At 33.4% G+C, this 19,627-nt stretch overlaps 1 pseudogene; it reads left to right on the top strand.

The window, feature by feature from the left end:
* Nucleotides 1-1,918: 1,918 nt before the first annotated feature.
* Nucleotides 1,919-2,017, top strand: LOC132297978 (small nucleolar RNA R71; annotated as a pseudogene).
* Nucleotides 2,018-19,627: the final 17,610 nt, after the last annotated feature.

Below are 19,627 nucleotides of genomic sequence, written 5' to 3'. Positions count from 1 at the left end.
TGAAAGATAAACCTTCGAAGCTCTCAACCTCAAGCAAAGACTCAAATTTTTTAATTTCATTGTCAAGACATTTTTTCACAACACACACTTCTTCATGCTTGTCCATTGAACTTGGGGTTGGATTAAATATATTTAATTTCACCTTCATATGCCCAAATGAAATTTTCATTATCCCCATCCTACAATTGATGTTGGCATTTACGGTTGCCAAGAAGGGACGGCTAAGGATAACGGGAATTTAGCTCTTGGGATTTGGGACCATTTCCGTGTCAATGACAATGAAATAGATCGGGAAAAATAATTTATCAATTTTTAATCAACACATCCTCAAGAATACCCCGGGGCTTTTTGATGGATCGGTCGGCTAGTTGCAAAACTACCGACGTTGGTTTTAAGTCTCCTAAGCCCAATTGAACATACACTGAATATGGAAGAAGGTTAACACTTGTTCTTAAATCTAGAAGAGCCCAGTTAATGACATGGTCACCAATGATGCAAGAAGTAGTAGGTGAGTCGGGGTCCTTAAATTTTGGAAGAGTGTTATGTTGCAAAATGGAGCTTACTTGCTTGGTCAAGACCACTTTCGTTGGTGATTGGCTTTTATTCTTCCTCTTTTTGGTGCAAAGATCTTTCAAAAATTTGGTATAAGCCAGAATTTGTTTAATTGCATCCAAGAGGGGAAGATTTATCTTCACTTGCCTAAACATTTCAATTATTTCATTAGCCTTGTTCTTTTACTTTTTAAGAGAAATGGATCCTTTTAAGGCATCCGGAAATGGGGCTTTTGGCTCAAAATATTTTTTAAAATCACTTTTAACACAAGAATTTTTTAAATCATCTTTCAAAACTTTTTCAACAAATGGCTCATGCACATGCAATGAAGGAGGAATAAAATATGAAAAGGGACGGGTGTTAACTTTTGGTTGCACCAGTTCACTCTTTTCATTGTGAACTCCAACTTGATTATCAACAACTTTTCCACTTCTCAGGGTCATTACCACATTGACATGCTCAATTGTGGGACTTTCCGATAAGGAATTGGTCTCCACAACAAATTGTTGCTTTGGTGGATTCAAAGGCATTATCCCTTTTTCCCTAGCATTCAATGTGCTTGCTATTTGCCCAACTTAGGTTTTTAGCTTTGCAATGGATTGGGAATGAGAATGAAGCAATTAGGTATTTGCCTCCAAAGTACCTAAAACGGTCAACACCTTTTCCTCAAAAGCGGGACTCCTAGAATTTCTTTGGGAATAAGATGATTAATTAGGAAAATGAGAGTTAGAAAATTGATTTCCATGTGATGATTGGAAAGATGATCTACAACCTTAGCTTTGCATTGGGGGCGGAACATATTTGCCTTGAAAACCACCTTAGGGAGGGTTTGAGCCTTCCTCTTGGATTTTCCAAAAGAAGTTTGGATGGTTCCTCCACCCGGGATTGTAATGTGTGCCATAGGGATTATTCCCCTAGTTAACAAATGTGGCATTGACTTGTTCATATGTACACTTTGCACATATCCATGGGGACAATTGGAAGTAGAATGTAAGACACTAGAACAAGTCATGCATGATTCATTAGAATTATGATGATGAACATGATTTGGGAGGAAGACACTTGATTCACCTAATTTTGGTTGATAAAAAATTGATCAAACCTTTAAGATAAAGACTTGACTTCGGCGGCTATGTCATTGGAATTGTCAACTTGATACAAGCCAACGTTATTCCTTCCACCTAAATTTCTACCATTTTTAGATGACAAAGATCGATGCATTGAATTCTCACTCATGCTTTCATAAAGATGCCAAACATCATTTTCATGCTTATCAAGATAAGAACCACCTATAGATGCATCAACCATACCCTTGTGATTATCCGACAAACTTTCAAAGAAGCATTGAACTAATTGCCACTTAGGCATATCATGATGTGGATACTTCCTAAACAAATCATTGAATCTTTCCCATGCCTCATGAAACAATTCCCCATACCCTTGAGAAAATTCTCTAATTGAAGTTCTCATTGCATTGGTCTTTAAAACCGGATAGTACTTTTTCAAGAACTCTTGTTGCATTTTCGCCCAAGAAGTTATCGAAAAAGGCCTAAGATTGTTGAACTAATATTTTGCCTTATCTTTAAGGGTGAAAGGAAAAAGTTTTAATCTCAAAACATCTTTCGGCATGTCCGTGTATTTCACAGTGGAACATACTTTAAGAAACTCATCCAAGTGCTTGTAAGGTTCTTCACTTGGAATTCTATGATAGTTTTTCGGTTTAATTTCATAGTGATGTACTCTAAATGGGGGCAATTGAATGCATGTAGGTGTATTATATTCATTTGGCACATAATGATCACGCAAAGCAAGAGGAGGATTCACAATTAGAGGTGCTACATAAGCACCTTGATTGCCTTGAATAATGGGAGGTTATGGAGCAAAAATTGGCCGAGGCATTCCCAATGGAACTTGGCCTTATTGTTGTGGTGGAATGAAAGGTCTTGGCATGCGTAATGGTACTTGAATGTTGTCATGATGCACATTAGGGTAAAGGATGCCTTGTTGGCCTATGTGACCATGGTCCTCCACACGGTCCTCATTGATGTCTTCCGTTGATGAAATGGAATGACTAGAATTACCCCATCCCTTAGAATTACGAACAATGGATTCAAAATTCAAATTAAGTGGGACAAGAGTAGGATTTAATGACCTACGACCATGCATGCACAAACAAAACACAAACAAGCAATAAGCAAGTAGCAATCACTTCTCCTCCGCAACAAATTAATAATCAATAATCCTCCACATACGATGATCCCATGCTCCCATGCTTTGAACAATATGCAAGAAAAATTAAATTGCCTCCACGCGGGCTCATGATTTATCTATGAAAGTAAAGACTTGCCTCCACGCGGGCTCACGATTTAACTAGAGATAGAGTTTAGAGAAGCTTACAAAAGGTCCTTAAGCAACTTCAAATGATTTTTCAATTTTTTTCTTTACCTTGCTTTGCTTTGCAATTTTTATTATTTTTGACCTTTTTATGCTATGTTTAGCTTTGATTGGCTTCTTTTGCTTCTTTGCTCTAAAGTCCTTTTGCTTCACCCCTTTTTACTCAACTCACATAGCCAATGAAGAACAAACACAATAAGTAGCCAAAATAAAATAAAAATAAAAATAAGATCAAAAGAGTACTAATTCTTAATTAATTTCCAAATACGACGGTGCCAATCCCCGATAACGGCGCCAAAACTTGGTGTCGGTGAAGACCAAAGTATGCAAAAGTGTGTAATGTGGCCAAGTTTAAATTTAGAAAATATCACTACCACTTATAACTAAAAATTTAGCTAGAGTGAGTACGGACCGTCCCAAAGGAAAGGAAGTGTATTTGTGATGGAAACTAATGTCGGATTAGTAGGTTGAGTGATCAAAGATTGATTGGTGATTGATTAATTAAACTACAATGCACTTAAAGATTAATGCAAGTAAAAAAAAACAATCTAGAAAGTAGGGAAAAGATATAGGAGAGAGGTCTTGGGGCTTAGAGTCACCACTAACCTTCACTTCATCAAACACTAGCAATTGTACATTAATGGGGAGATTTAAATTGTAACTTGTGTGTGTGTAACATCAATTGAAACTGTGTGTAATATCAATTGAAACTAAGCATGGATGGCAAATAAGTAAAGATTGTTGAGCCAATTTTAATGAATAGCACAACCTATCAAATGAGACCAATATCCATTCAATTAAACCACAATTAATGCATACACAAATATCTAGAGACATGTACTCTTTGCATTCACAAGTATGGAACATCAAGAAACAAAAATGGATTGTTCAGCTACCTAAGAAATTAAAGCAATTACACGACAACTAAGCTAGAGTCATAAAATTAAACTAATTAAACTAGAGATGTGATACAATCCATCAAGAAACAAGTGTGAACCATCAAATAAATCACAAAAGTATTCTATTAAGCACCATGCCTTGTCCATCACTAGATCAACATCATCAACACATATAGACATGCATCAACTTCATTAAATCTAGAGATAAAAATATGAATATCAATTCTAGCATACATAGACATATGACTAGAGCCAAATGATCAATTAAAAGTATTAATCCATACAAATCAAGTAGAAATCACAAGATCTATATTTATTTATGGTCAAAACATCTATTACAACTAAAATCCCCAAAAATATACAAAAGTTAGGTTTGAGAAGCAAGCCTAGGGGCTATTTCTAGCCCCAAGAGAAGGATTTAGCCACTCATTGTAGTAAACATGGAACCCTCAAGGGCTAGCTTGGAGGTTGGCATCATCATCTTCATCCTTACTTTATTCTCCAAAACCCTAGTTCTAGAGAGAGGAAAAATTTCTATATTTGGTAATATCTCTATCTATCTTATATGATACAATAAATGTTCAATAAATTAATTACATACTTCTTTGAGTAAGGACCAAGTCAGAATTACAGCCTATGATTGGAGGAAATTAGCAACTACACAGGTTAGGTAGAAATCGGCGCGCTCGGGAATTAGATAGCTCACTGCCAGCAGCATTTTTGATCGATCGAAGATGTTCGATTGATCAAATACTTAACTTCGATTGATCAAAGCTGACGTGACTTGAAAATATTTTCTTTGGCCTTATCCGATTGGCTAAGCTGGCACCGCCTCATTTCGATTGATTGCAGACCTCTTCGATCAATCGGGATTCTTCTTCGATCGATCGAAGTTCCCCTGGTGCATTTTTCTTGGCTTCTTTCCAACTTTGCTCCTTAGCTCCAAAACTGAGCTAAATGGCTTTTATTAGCCTGTTTGAACTTTATTAACTTGAAATAAGCAAAAACACAAATAAGTATCTAAGACATGAAAGTAAGATTGATGAATGGTCTAAAATACCCTACCTTAAGTGCTAAAATGCGTCACATTTGAGCACTCATCATTTTCATAGTCTATGCCTAAGGAAGATGAGTTATACTACAAAATTAGTTAGATGTAGATAGGTAGATAATCGTGACAACTGAAGATAGGTTATTATTAACTGAAATTCATGAAACATCTTTCTTTAAATCTGAATTAAATGAATGTTACTGAGTTTAATTCCATATTATACATAATTGTTGAAATTCCAAGGTTGAACAGTTAACCATAGTATCAGGTTCATGGTGAAGTCAATCCCTAAGTATTTACTCAATCCTTTTATTTCGTTTATTTTTTTTTTTTTTATGTTATTGAATTATAGCACAACACACAAAATCAAATCCTCTTTCTAAATTAAAATAGTATTAATTGAAGACTTGATAAACGACCACATTCCTTGAGGTTTGACACCCTCAACATAGCCCTATCCTATAAGGATTTGTTCTATTGTGAGTGGTTAATTTATTATTGACACACATCAATTTTTGGCGTCGTTGCCGGGGACTGTGTCATGGACTTATTGACTTTGAGATTAGTTCTATTTTAATTTATAGTTTAGGACTTTGTATATATTTTTCTTTTGATTTCTTTTTGTTTTCAGGAGCAAGATTTTAGGTGCCCGAAATAACAAAGCAGAGGGAATAGAATTTTTTGAACCTTTTAGGAGTTTTTCTTACTCTTATCCTTGCACTTATTTTTGTTGTATAATATTATTATTATTTATGTTGAAGGGGATTGAGCGTGAATGGAGGAATTTTTAGATTCAGGTTATAGGGACCATTACATCCTTTCTACTTATAACCCTCCATCATGTTTTGTTCCTTATGAAATATAGGCCAATTCGTTACAAGCATCACCATCTTAATATGGACTTGATTACTCTTTTTATCCTCCTTATAACCACTACTCTCCCCAACAATTCTATAATGAACCAACTCTATCACATTCTAGGTACTCGCCTGGGTTTGAAGATAAAGTATTAAATGCTCTTACTAAACTTAATGCTCAAACCCAATTTCTACATTTTTATTCTCAAGCCCTAGCCAAGCTAGAAGTTCATGTTGAGCAAATAAAAGTTGACGTTAGGCAAATAATGAATATTCTGTCTTGTCAAGAGGTGGAGAAATTGGCAAGTCAGCTAGTAGTAAATCCAACAGAGCACAACATAGTTTATAAGGACATTCCTTATAATTTGGATCATGAAGTCAGTGAGGCCACCTTAGAGAGTGAGGAGAAGGTGATTCATTTAGAGGAAGAGAAAAAGGATGAAGAAAGTGAGTTTCTTAAAGATCCAATTAAGTCTTTGAAAGATACTGTCTTGCTAAATAACAAAAGAAGTAATTCTTTGAATATACTTCAAAAGCACAACAATGATGCAAGGTAAACCACTGTTGATTTTGTTTTTAAGACCGTGGATGAAGGGAATGATATTAAATCCTCTATTTATTTTCCTGTTTTCACTGTTTTAAGTGAGGGAGTAATTGGGAAAATCGATAGGAGGTTAAAAGTGGATGTTCTGTATCCCGTTTTTGATAGTATTGACTAGCGAGTTGCCCCCAACGTCTGTTAGAGATGTTAAACTTAGCACTTGTAGATTAAATTTTTTTTATTTTAATTTTAATTTTAATTTTTCTTTTATTTTAATTTTAATTTATTTTTTTGTAGGTTTTTGTTTAGTTATTTTTCTTTTAGATTAACTTATTTTTATTTTTATTTTTATTCTTTTTAGTTTTTCTAGGTTTTTAGTGTATTCTTTTATTTTTATTCTTTTTAGTTATTTTATTATCCTCTTCAACATAAAAAAAATAATATACAACAAAAATGAAAGTTAGTTTCTTTGTGTATTTTTCTTTTATTTTTAGATTATGTTTGTTTTGTTTTGTTTTGATTAAAAAAAAAATTTTTTGATTGACTTGTGCATAATGATATATATCTGTTTTAGTCCATATACTTGATACTCTGATGTGTGATGTGGAGTGTAATTATTTTGTCAAGTACAAAGGACTAAGTTTGGGGGTGAGGTGACGATTTCATTCCTCTGAGCTATTAATTCTTGATCCTTGCTGGTTCTGCATATTTGGTAATATCTTTCTAATTCTACATCTGTTTTCACACATTGAGGACAATGTACATCTTAAGTTTGGGGATAAGGCAATGCCTTTTAAAAATTTTCTATTGATAGAATGTGCACAAGAGGATGCAATTTAATTGTTTAAGCATGATTTTGAATCTATTGATTGTTATGATGTTCATATGTAGTCTGATATTGGTTAAAGATGGCTTGTATGCCAAATTCATGCTAAATAGGGATTTTTGAAATTTTTTGATATCAGTTGGTGGCCTGTGGTCCACTTTGTCAGGATTTGATGATTTTGATTCCTAGAATACTTCACTTTGCACATGTTCACACTTACATGCATTATGTGGGGTATAAACTATGATGAACATGTGAATTTGATGATTTTGAGAACCAAGGTATAAAAAAAAAAAAATGAAAGAAATAAAATGGTATGCATGCAATAAAAAAAAGTTCTTTACCAATGTGAAAGAAACAAATGAAAAGAGAAAAAAGGGTCAAGTTTGGGTCTGTACCTAGATTGCTTGAACAATTAAGTCTTTAGGGGTGTTTCAACACCTAATGCCCTAAAACCAACTGGTTTGGGAGTCATTGGCTGAAAGTTTATTTCATAAGAAGTTTAGGTTGCCTAGATTATTTGAGCAATTAGGTCCGTAGGGGTGTTTTAACACATAATGCCCTAAAGCCGTCTGGTTTTAGAGTCATTGGCTGAAAACTCGTTGCAAGAGTGATTTAGAAAGCTTAATAGACCTGAGCATTGCAAGTACCCTTTTGAAAAAAAAAAGAAAAAGAAAAAAGAAGAGTTGAAAAAATTAAGTGATGAATGAAATAAATACATAACTGTAGAAAATTAGGAAAAATACCTTGGGGATCAGAATTTAAAAGGTTTACTTATGAATTGAGGGATAACATGAGTTAAATATAAGTATGGATAGTAAGTCACATGTTTAAAATTATAAGTTCACTATTAAAAAGGATTTTGGGGATCATGAGTTAAATTGCTAAACATGTGATTAAATTGACATATGGGGACCATGGCTACTGATATGATATTAAGAGTTGGAGATTTTTCCTGCTTAATATAGTTCTTTATACTTGTTGTAATTGACTGATTGATGCATTGCTGGGACATTATGATATGAAAACAAGTTTGAATGAGCTTATCGTGCAATTAAGGCACTAATTTGAGAAGTTTGTGGGTATCTTCACTGGAAACCCTCATGAGATTACAACTCGTCCACTAGGGGTAACCTAGGGGTTTAAAGGCTTGTTGCATAGACTAAATGTAACCGTGATTCCCATGAAAGCATCTTTTTAGTTCTGTATTGCTAAGGGACTTGCAATATGTAAGTTTGGCGGTGTGATAAGCGCTAAATATTGCATATTCGAGCCCCTAAATACGCATATGTTACAACCTAAAGTGATATATCTATTCTGTTTTATACTGATTTATGTTAATTTCATGTCTTTAGGTGATTTCCCAAAGAAATGGTTAAAACCAAACGTTTATGATGAAAATATTGATAATGAAGTTTACTAAGTCGTTGCCGGTTATCTGAAGCAAGCCGAGAGTCAAAATGGTGAATTTTGGAAGAGTTTAAGTTCAGAAGCTAACAAGAAATTCCACCACGGTAAGAAAGCTCGAGCCCGAATCAGAAAGCTCAAGCCTAACTTAAGGGCGCTCGAGCCTTTGCCTAAAAGCTCAAGCACATAATGCGTCGGAATGAGAAAAGTTGATCCAAGCTCCCAGGACCTCGTGCTAAGCCTCAGGGTTCGAGCATTAACACCTAGAGCTCGAGCCCACAGCCCCAAAGCTCGAGCCCAACACCTTGGGATCGAGCACCATGAAGAGAGGATCAAGCACCATCAATAAAAAGACATTCCCGACAAATTTTGATCCCAGAGCTCGAACCCGAGCTTTAAGGCTCTAGCCCGAATTAGAAAGCTCGAGCACCACCACTTCGGGCTCGAGCATTGCTGAAAACTCTTAACTCACTTCAGTATTTTGGCCATAACTTTTGACTCAGAACTCCAAATTGAGCAAACTTAGCGGCTCTGGAAAGAAGACTTGAAGTCTAATATTTTTATCTCTAATAAACATCTCAAAATTCGTAATCTAAATGGGTTTAAATCGCATTACAAAGTTAAAACAAGTTGCTAGTAGGTGAAGCTCGAGCCTGAATCCAAAAGTTTGAGTCTGAACTCCAAAGCTCGAGCATGAATCCAAAAGCTCAAGCCTGAACCTCAAAACTCAAGCTTGGGCCTCTAGAGCTCGAGCCTGGACTTCCTGGAAGTCGAAAATACATTCGGAAATTACCAAAAATCATATTTCTTTATTTCCTTAAGAGCCAATTTTGTTACCAAAAGCTATAAAACCAATCCAAAGGGGATTGTGACTTGTTCTCCATTATAAAAGGAGAGGAGAAGGCCATAGAAAATCATCTCTTCTACTCATTAATCTCTCTCATATCTCTCTCTTACGGCGAATTTTGGGATCTGGAAGAAGAAGATCCCAAAGGAGTTTTGGCGGTCCATGGTGATAAAGACCACAACAACACAGATGATATCTTGCGTCGTCATAAGTAGCTAATTCCTCTCTTAGGGCATTGATGTAGCCCGAATCTGAATACTATGGTTTGATTGTTATGTACATTGAGAATTTAATATATTATGTATTTTGATTGCATGATTTTGGGCAATTGACTTAATTCAATTGATTTTTAATGATTACGTAGTTTTTGAATGATTAATACCTTGTCTTAGATTTAATTGTTCTTAAATTATATTCAACCAATTCTTATTGGACGATATTTGGCGGAGCCCTGTCGGACATAAGAATGGAGATCATGTAATGGTGTTCAAATGTTTTTCATGAATGAATGTTTTCATAGTCTATGCCTAGGGAAAATGAGTTATACTGCAAAATTAGTTAGGTACAGGTAGGTAGATAATTCGTGCCAACCGAAGGTAGGTTATTATTAACTGAAATTCATTAAACATCTTTCTTTAAATCTGAATTAAATGAATGTGATTGAGTTTAATTCCATATTATACATAATTGTTGAAATCCCAAGGTTGAACAGTTGACCATAGTATCAGGTTCGTGGTGAAGTCAATCCCTAAGTATTTCTTCTCGTGATCTCAATCCTTTTATTCTGTTTATTTTCTTTTATGTTATGGAATTGCAGCACAACACACAAAATCAAATCATCTTTCTAAATTAAAATAGTATTAATTGAAGACTTGATAAACTACTGCAGTCCTTAAGGTTTGACACCCTCAACATAGCCTTATCCTACAAGGATTCATTCTATTGCAAGTGGTTAATTTATTATTTACACTCATCAGCAGTAATATCTGTTCCCACGTGGTCAAGGACCACAGGTTCTAAGGGAGGCTGACTAGAAGAAATTGTTGTGTTATCAAGTTTAGTCCAATTAACTTTGGTTAATACATTAAACTTTTTATAGTAATTTTCAAGATAATCAAAGAAATAGACTTCTAACCTGTGATTAAGCATGAATTTTTCCCATTTATGAAGTATTTTATCTTTTTCTTTATCAGTATATGTATTATTAAAGATTTTTCTTTTTTTCTTCATTTCTTTTTGAATCATATTCTTTCTGTAATTTAGGAAGATTATATGAAAAAGGTTTACTAATGGTTGTTAACTGTGGGTTAATTGGATTAAGCTTGGCTTGAAAATTAGTGGGAGTAGGAGAACTTGGAAAGGAATCTGATTTTGTGTTATCCTGTGTATAACAAGGATGATTAACTTGATCGTCTATTTTTAGGCCATCAAGTTTGATATCTTTTAACTTAGAATTTTTTCTAGTTAGAGGAGGAATTTCAGTTTCTTTTCCTAGTTGACTTCCGTCAGATCTATGAAAAGAAGTAGAGGGTCGGGATCTAGTCAAAAAACGCTGTTGATCAAAGCTTATTCTGACCGTTCCATCAAGAAATTCCTGAACTCTATCAAGGTTACTTGTGTCATTATCAATTTTGACTAGATGACTCTCATTTTGGAGAATCCATTCGTTGGGCAACGAAATGTCTTTCCAGGCAATTGTTTTTTTGTATTTGTATATAAGCATCACGAGTACTACTTTGGATTAACAAAGTGTGACCTTTCATATCTTTGTGAATTGCTTTGATATTGAGATTTGTTTTCATTGTTTTGTAATAAATTCTGGAAATCAAATCTAAAGGTTGTGATCCAGGAAGCATAGGATAACCTGATGTCTTAATATTTAAAGTAAGGGCTTTTAGTAGGTGAGGGTCACTAAGACTGAGGGGGAAATCAGGGTAACAATTAAAATGAACTGATCCATTGCAAAGACTTGTTTCCATTACTCCTAAGAGGCTGAGGTCATAATCAATGAACCTAGCATCTCGTAGGGCTAATAAAACAGAGGCATTAATTCCTCTGGTGGTGAATGGGTTGACTGTAACTTGAACGAGTCCTATATGAATGAAATTGTATCCTCGTTCTCTATGTTTTTGAATTGCTTTAGCAGTGAGTAACTGACATTTTTCATATTCTTTAGATAGGGAATATATTTAATTAAATCATCTATACCTATATATAATATATATACATATATATATATATATATATATATATATATATATCTTTCCGCAACACTTATTAATTAATTATATTTATATATATATAATTATATATATTTATAATTATCCAAAAATGATCATTTAAATAATCAAATAACTATGAGCCTTTATTAATTAACCTAACAAGGCTTCTTTCAAGCCCAATACCACATCCTTTGGTCCAACTTCCCTTAAGCACAAATCCAATTAATTTAAATAAATCAAATAATTAAATAAATACATAAATTAAAATAACTAATTACATAAAGCACATAAATAAAACAAGAAATTACAACCAAGTCACAACATATTAATAAAATCAACACATCAATAATTCAATCAATAATCAAGTACTTACACAAACAATCATCAGATATAATCATTAAATATAATTTAATTAAAATAAGATAATTAATCTAAGCATTCAATTATATAAAATAAATCATTTAAAAATAAAAATAAAAGCAATTAAACCCAAATAAATCAAACAAATCATTTAGAAATAAAATAAAAGTAATTAATTCCCATTAATAAATCATTTTAAAATATCAGGGTATTACACATATCACACCCCTCACGTGCAAAAAACACCCCTCAAGTTTTAATTTGGTGCAATTAGGTCCCCTTGACATATTTAAAACCTAAATTAACCAAATTTACCTTACTAAACTATTTTATAAAATATATACAAAAAAAAGAAAAAATTTGTAAAAAGACTAAAAAGGACACGTCGTTTTGCGCACCCCATTTCCCCGAGTCGATTAAGACTTAGTCCATCATTTATTCATTTGCATCATCAGAGCCTCGCGTTCTTGAGTGAGAGACCACAAACCCTAGCCCTAGGTTGCAATTGCGATCTCACATTCTTGAGAGAGAGACCAGAAACCCTAGGTTGCAATCTCGATATCTTTCATCCACTTAGTTAATTCAGAAATTGAGCACAGTGAGTCCATTCTCATCATCACAGAGGGGTCACGTTTTGTAGAGAGAAACTAGAAACCCTAGCCTTAGGTTACAGCTCGCGATCATGATTTTTCATTGCAAATACAAAAACGTATGGATCATTAAGTTCCATTAACCCTAAACGTATATATCGTTTAATGATCGAAGGTTGGTTTGTGTCTTTCTACGAAATTGTAAGTTCTCTATAACCCTTATTTATTTTTTTATTTTGTTTATGTCCATGTGATTTATTGATTTATGATTTCTATATTACCGATTACATGTGTAGATTATGTTATGTTTTTTTTTCCTTCTTTGTTAGGATTTTTTTTTCCTTCTTTGTTATGATTTTTTTTTTCTTCCCTCTATTAGAGTTTTAATATATGTGATATGTGACAAGATTTTTTTTATATCTCTTTCTCTTTCTACAGTATATCTACAAAGTTAAGTTTTTATTTTTTTCTTTTGTAATTGACTGATTGAATTCTACGACTTTATTTTTTCCTTTTGACTATGTGACAAACGAATGATTTTGTGATCTATATTACAGTGGTTTGTCCAAAAAGCTAAATTTGTATTCGTTTGATACATTAAAAGTTAGGGGTTTTGTTTCAGATTTTATTGTGATTGCTTCTGTGGTCCCTATTTTAACAGATTGAATGTCTAAATTTTGAGAATTTATTTTTATTTTATTTTTTAAAATTTTCACTATAAGTTGCCAAATTGGCTATTTCTATCTTCATTCAATATATTTTTGATATTTTATATGTTTGTGTTGTTTGTTTATTTGGTTTAGTGTTATTGGTTCTCATGTGTTACATAGTAGTTTGTAATGGGTAATGATGCAAATAGGAAAAACAATGGATTAGGAAGGAAATAAAAGAAAAGAAAAGTATATATGTTTAAAATATATATGTAATGTTTCTGATTTTTCACATTTTCCAATTTCTGGAATTTTATGATTTTTCGAGGGTATTTTAGTCTTTTTTTGTTTTGCGTAAAGGATACCGTGGGGTGTGCCGGGTATGTCCGAGAACTGGTTAGGGTATTTCATTGAGTTTAGGACCTTTTGAAATGCAATGGTTACCGTTTCGGCATTTTTTCATTTTTCGGACCAAAAAGTCCCGGGTGGGACCCTCTACCGGAATTGTTGTGCACGGGGGTGGTCTCATGGGTCCATTGCATATCATGTCTAATTATTTTGTGCATAATTTTATGGTAGTGTGTTAAATTGTGTGGTTGTGATTTATTATACATATATATTTATTAAATGGTTAAAGTGAGTTAGATTTTTTAGTAGTGGGACCCACCACTTGCTCCTTTTGTGGCCAAGAGGCCAAAATATGGCCTCATTTTTCTCTCTCCTCGACAGAATTCTCTCTTCCTCTCCCTCTTCATTTTCATTTTTTTTTCTTCAAGTTTTCAAGGCATGATTGAGCTTTGTCCTTTGGAAATTTGATAATACTCTCTTAGGCAAAGTTGGAGAGTTCGTCGAGGCCGTCGTTTTGATTGGAGCCAAGCATCATTTGGCCACCCCTAGGGATTTCGAAATTAGGGCTTGGAATTGTGGCTTTTGCATCCATTGAAGTAGGGGTGCTCTAATTCACAATTTCTTGGGTTATATGTGAATTTCCCCTCTTAATTTGACTATAAGCATGTATAATTTCATTTAATTTGAATATGTGGTTGTGGTTGCTTATATGTAAAGTGGTGGATATGTGCTATGTGTTATATGAGTTGGTTAACTTAGTTACATTCTTGTAGTGAGGAAGCATGCTTAGAAATGACAAGTTGTAAACTTTATAAATTCCAATTGTCATAAAAATTTGATGTCATAATTGTAGAAATAAATGTTTAGAATTTTCCTTTACAAGATATGCTTATAATATAGGTGAAATTTATGGAATTTAGTTGTTGAATTTGGCATTTGGAATCATGAAGCATTCATGCATTCATTGGGAAAGAAAAAAAGAAAAGTATTTTGAAAGCAAAGGAAATTGATTTGGGAAAAAAATGTTTTTATTTGAAAAGTGTTGTGAAAACCGGACGTCTAGGAGGCGCCTAGTGGTCCGTGGTGTTAATGTGATTTAGAGGAAAATAGAGAAAGACTCTAGTGTGATTGAGCTACCTAGGCCCAAATGATGCCATGGAAGTGTCATGTGGCAGGGAAAGCTAGCCAATCCTTCCCTCGTGGCGCCATAGAGGTCTTATGGGTCGGGTCGTATTAACGGTTTGGAACGGTGAAAATGAATTGTTTTGGAAAATGGGGAGTGACATTGGCATGCCATTGCATTACATTGGCATACATTGTATATATATGGTTTGATAACCTGTTTTATAGTTTTTGATGATATTGTTGGTGTTGTTGTGTTTTTCTCCCAATTGATATGATCCCGTTCTCTTGTATCCTATTCATTGTATGGATTCACGGGGTCGCAAGAGGTGTGTCTTAGACACTTCCTACTAAGCATTTAGCTCATCCCATTATTTTAACAATTTTCAGGTTCGGAAAAGGGAGTGGCAGACGGAAACCCATTGCAAATTTAGACAGGATTAGAACTCATGTTTTTTGTTGCCTTTTGTATAGAAACACGAAATCATGTTCTTTTGTAAAGACCAAGTGTAAATTGTATAATGTTAATAGGGTAGCTGTTGTAGAAATAATTATATCCCATGAACTGTAAATTATAAAAACTTTGTTTTTTTGTAAAAAGTTATGAAGAATCATGCATGATTATGCTGCTATCGAACTTAAATAGATTTTATAATCTGTATTCAAATATTTTGAAAAGTGTTTGGGCAGGATTTATTCAGTTTAAAGTTCTATAGTAGTCCTTTAGTTTATCCTCATGTTCAAAGCAATCCAGGAGGAAGTCTCAGCTCGCAGGCCATTTCGGTCGACCGAAATAGGCATTTCGATCGACTGACATTTCCAGTAGCCATGTTATTTAGGGAGCTCACAACCAGCCAACCGATATAGCCATTTTGGTCGACCGGTATAAGCCCATTTCGGCAGACCGGTAATCTACTTCGATCAACCGATTTGCCCAGTTGTGGTGATTCTTGTTCTTCCATTTGATAAGATTGTCCTTAAGCGTTGGGATGTCATTTTGGCCTTTCATAGAGCAGGATTAGGACATTGGTATGGTGTTGAGGTGTGTTGACCCTGATTATAGTGGTGCAGACTTAGATGATCTCGGGTTCGGGTAAGGACCCGGTTAGCAATTTGGACCTTGGGTTCGGGTCGTTACAATATATGAACTTGTGCTATTTTAAGTGAACATGGATCTAATGGTTGGGTTACTTGGTAATCTGGTATAAAAAAAAAGGAAACAAATAATATTATAATTTTTATGTGGTTGGGTAATGATAATTAGACTATTGGATATATTAGGTGGTCTCTTGTAGTTTTATACTTATTTAAATGTCTAAAGTTTGAGAATTTATTATTATTATTATTATTATTATTATTATTTTATTTTTATTTATTTATTTTTTTTACTATAAGTTGTCAAATTGGCTATTTCTATATTCATTCAATACATTTTTGACATTTTATATGTTTGTGTTATTTGTTTATGTAGTTAAGAGTTGCTGGTTCTCATGTGATAGTGGTTTGTAAGGGGTAATGATGCAAATAGGTAAAACAATAGACTAGTAAGAAAGTAAAAGAAAAGAAAAGTATTTATGTTTTAAATATATGAATCTGTGCTGTTTTAAGTGAACACGGGTCTAATAGTTGGGTTACTTGGTAATCTTGTATATAAAAAAGGAAACAAATAATATTATAATTTTTATGTGGTTGGGTAATGATAAATAGACTATTAGGTATATTAGATGGTCTCTTGTAATTTTATACTCATTTGAATTTCTAAAGTTTGAGAATTTTTTTTTTTTTTTTTTTAAATAAAAATTTTACTATAAGTTGTTAAATTGGCTATTTTTATCTTCATTCAATACATTTTTGGCATTTTATATGTTTGCGTTGTTTATTTATGTGGTTAAGAGTTGTTGGTTCTCATGTGATAGTACTTTATAATGGGTAATGATGCAAATAAGAAAAACAATGGATTAGGAAGGAAATAAAAGAAAAGAAAAGTATATATATTTGTTTAAAATATATGAACTTGTGCTGTTTAAAGTGAACACAGGTCTAATGGTTAGGTTATTTGGTAATGTGGTAGGGGTGGTGGTAGGGGCAGTTTTGACATGAGACTTCCAACTTTGTAGATGTTCCAGTCACAGCCAGTGAGGTATATTGTGCTTAACACCTTATTTGCATTAAATAATACTTATTTGTGCCTTTGATATGCCCTAATTATTTGGTCAAAACATTATTAACAAGTTATTAATGTTATACAATCTCAAATTGTTAACATGCCTACTCTCCTATCACAAGCCACCCAAGACAGCCAAAACTGGTGGTATTAGGTATTGCATTAAATTTACATGCCTACTCACCTACTCTCCATTAGCCTTGACTTGTGGGACAGTTTGCATTGAATTATTATTATTATTATTTTTTTCATATATGCATTTAATTTTAGGACAGTTTGCATTGAGGTTTTTTTTTTTTTTTTTTTTCAGTATTGAGTTCTTATTCACGTTTTGTTTAATGTTCCAGGGCATAACTTGTTAGCCAGTTTGCAGGGACTATTCAATGAATTTGGTATCTCAGCAAAATAAGTTTTGTATATGGTATGACTTAAATTAGTACAACAATTACTCTTGTGTATGGTTGTGAAAATAGAACTACTTTTGGAGTTGCTGAAACTCGTATTACTTTTTGAATAGGATGACTTGTATAGGTTGTTTAATTCTGGTTTGTAGTTGAAGAAAGTGGTTCTACATGGGTTGTTATTTTGGTGAAAGTGGTACCAAGGTGAAACTGGTTTTGTTTAGGATGATGGTTTATTATTTTGGTAAATTAAATTTCCAGTTCCTGCAAGTTTATGAAGGTGCATTGGATTTTTTTTTATTTTTTATCTTATTTAATGTTTGGTGAATGCTTGTTAGTAAGGTATTTATTGGTCTAATTGAATGGTTTGATGAATATGGTTTGTACTTCTTAAATGGTTTGATGAATGACAGGTTAGGTGAAAGCATTGTTATAGTTGAATGGTTTGATGTATGGTTTGCACTTATTAAAGTTAAATGCAATATTACATGAACATATTTATAACTTAATCTAAAATACAAGCAAACAATACAAGAACTCAAATAACAAATCACATCACTATGTTAAGAAATTCAATATAGGTTAAGAAGCCAAAGAGAAAAATACCAAAAAAACCACAACACATTCTGGCAATAGTAGGTACCGAAGGCTAAATTTTAGCAGAATTTTTTTTTTTTTTTTTTTTTTTTTTTTTTTTTTTTTCAACTACTATCATATTTTCTAACTCTAACCTTTCATCATTCAAATTCATGGGTGCCTCTGAAATTGTTGATAATGCTTTAGCTCATCGCAACTTTTGCACCTCTGTTATAATCCCAAACTAATTTACGGTAGTACTCGGACAATTCTTCATCTTTCCACCTTAAAAAACCACATGAACTAGTTCTATAGTTTGCACAACCATAAAACCTTCTACCCAGATTTCTCTCTATATTTGAAATCTTCAAAAGACTTCTAACTTCACAATGACAATAACAATCTTTCAAAGCCCTTCCGTACGAATAAGAACAATTTCTTTTTCTTGAGGTTGAAGATTCCATGTAATATTATTGTACGTCACTAGCTGAAAAAGAGAGAAATAGAGAGAGAAACACAATTCTAGAGAGAGAAATGCTAGATGAAGTATAGACTGAGAAAAAAAAAATAAAAAATTATATATATATAAGGTAATGTGCAGATAACATCCCTATAGTATGATTTTAGTAGTATATATGCCCCTTTGGACATTTTCAGAAGAGTAAAAGGGCAAAATGAGTATTACAATACAAATTTATGTCAGATTTCTAATAGAGGGGTAATTTTGCACAATTTCAAAAGATTAGGGGTGTTTATTGCACAATTTTTCAAATAAGGGGTAAAAGTGCTACGAAAAGTATACTTCAGGGGTGTTTTCTGCATTTCTCCTGAAAAAGTTTGAACTTTATTGTTTGGTTAAACTTTAGTTGAAAATTTTCAATCAACTTCCATTTGAGTTGATCCCTCCCGCGCGACACACACACATACAATATAGATATATATATATATATATATATATATATATATATATATTTCCTATTAAGACACTCGCGTTGTTCCTATGAAAACTAAGTATTACTAACTTACAATTGTTATTCTCTAAATAGATCTTACGTAATGACTCACAACCCAACCTACACCCACAACCACAACGACACATATTTGGAGTGAATTTTTAATAGTTTCTAATATGTGTGCGTGTGTGTAAGGGGGGAAGTTTGGAGAGGGTAAGAGGGGAAGTTTGGCACAAACTTTTCTTATATTAAATATATATATATATATTGAGACATTTTGTAATATATTACAATTAATTTGTAAGTTTATCAAGTTTTGGATTGTACTAGTTAGCTCCCAAATAAAAATTTATTTTGGTATGTCCTTAAAGCTAACCGTAGGACAATTATTAAAAAGGGTGATTTTTCATCCAGTAAACACCACATTTTTGCCCTTCCCCAATTCAGTTTAAAGCCAATAGGGGACCAACACCACTAAGTGTCGCCTAGGAAAATCCAGTGGTTCAATATTTAATCAGACTTCACCGATGCATCTAGAACATCCCAAAACCTAGAAATCTACCTAGAGGTGTGCCCATGAAGCATCTCAATGCACCCGGTCGCCTAGATCACCTGAAATAGCAAAAACTTATGATTTTAAGATTTATTGCTGATTGGATCGTTGGATCTCAAATCTGACACAACCATTGAACTCGGGAGGACATAACCCCTAAACCCACCTTAAGATCCCAAAATCGAGGCCAATGGTGAAATCATTATTTTGCTTTGTCACATATTTGGACCGCCCGATCAAAGATATGACTTTGCTAATGCACTCAGAAGGTTTGAGAGACTCAAAATTCACTACAAGTATTGATCGACCTACAA

This window comes from Cornus florida, unplaced genomic scaffold, assembly GCF_030987335.1.
Source record: "Cornus florida cultivar Cherokee Brave unplaced genomic scaffold, ASM3098733v1 CherokeeBrave_3.0.0_Hap2_Chr02, whole genome shotgun sequence".
Lineage (NCBI taxonomy): Eukaryota > Viridiplantae > Streptophyta > Magnoliopsida > Cornales > Cornaceae > Cornus > Cornus florida.
Note: the sequence above shows the minus strand (reverse complement) of the source record. Positions and strands in the feature narration are given on the sequence as shown.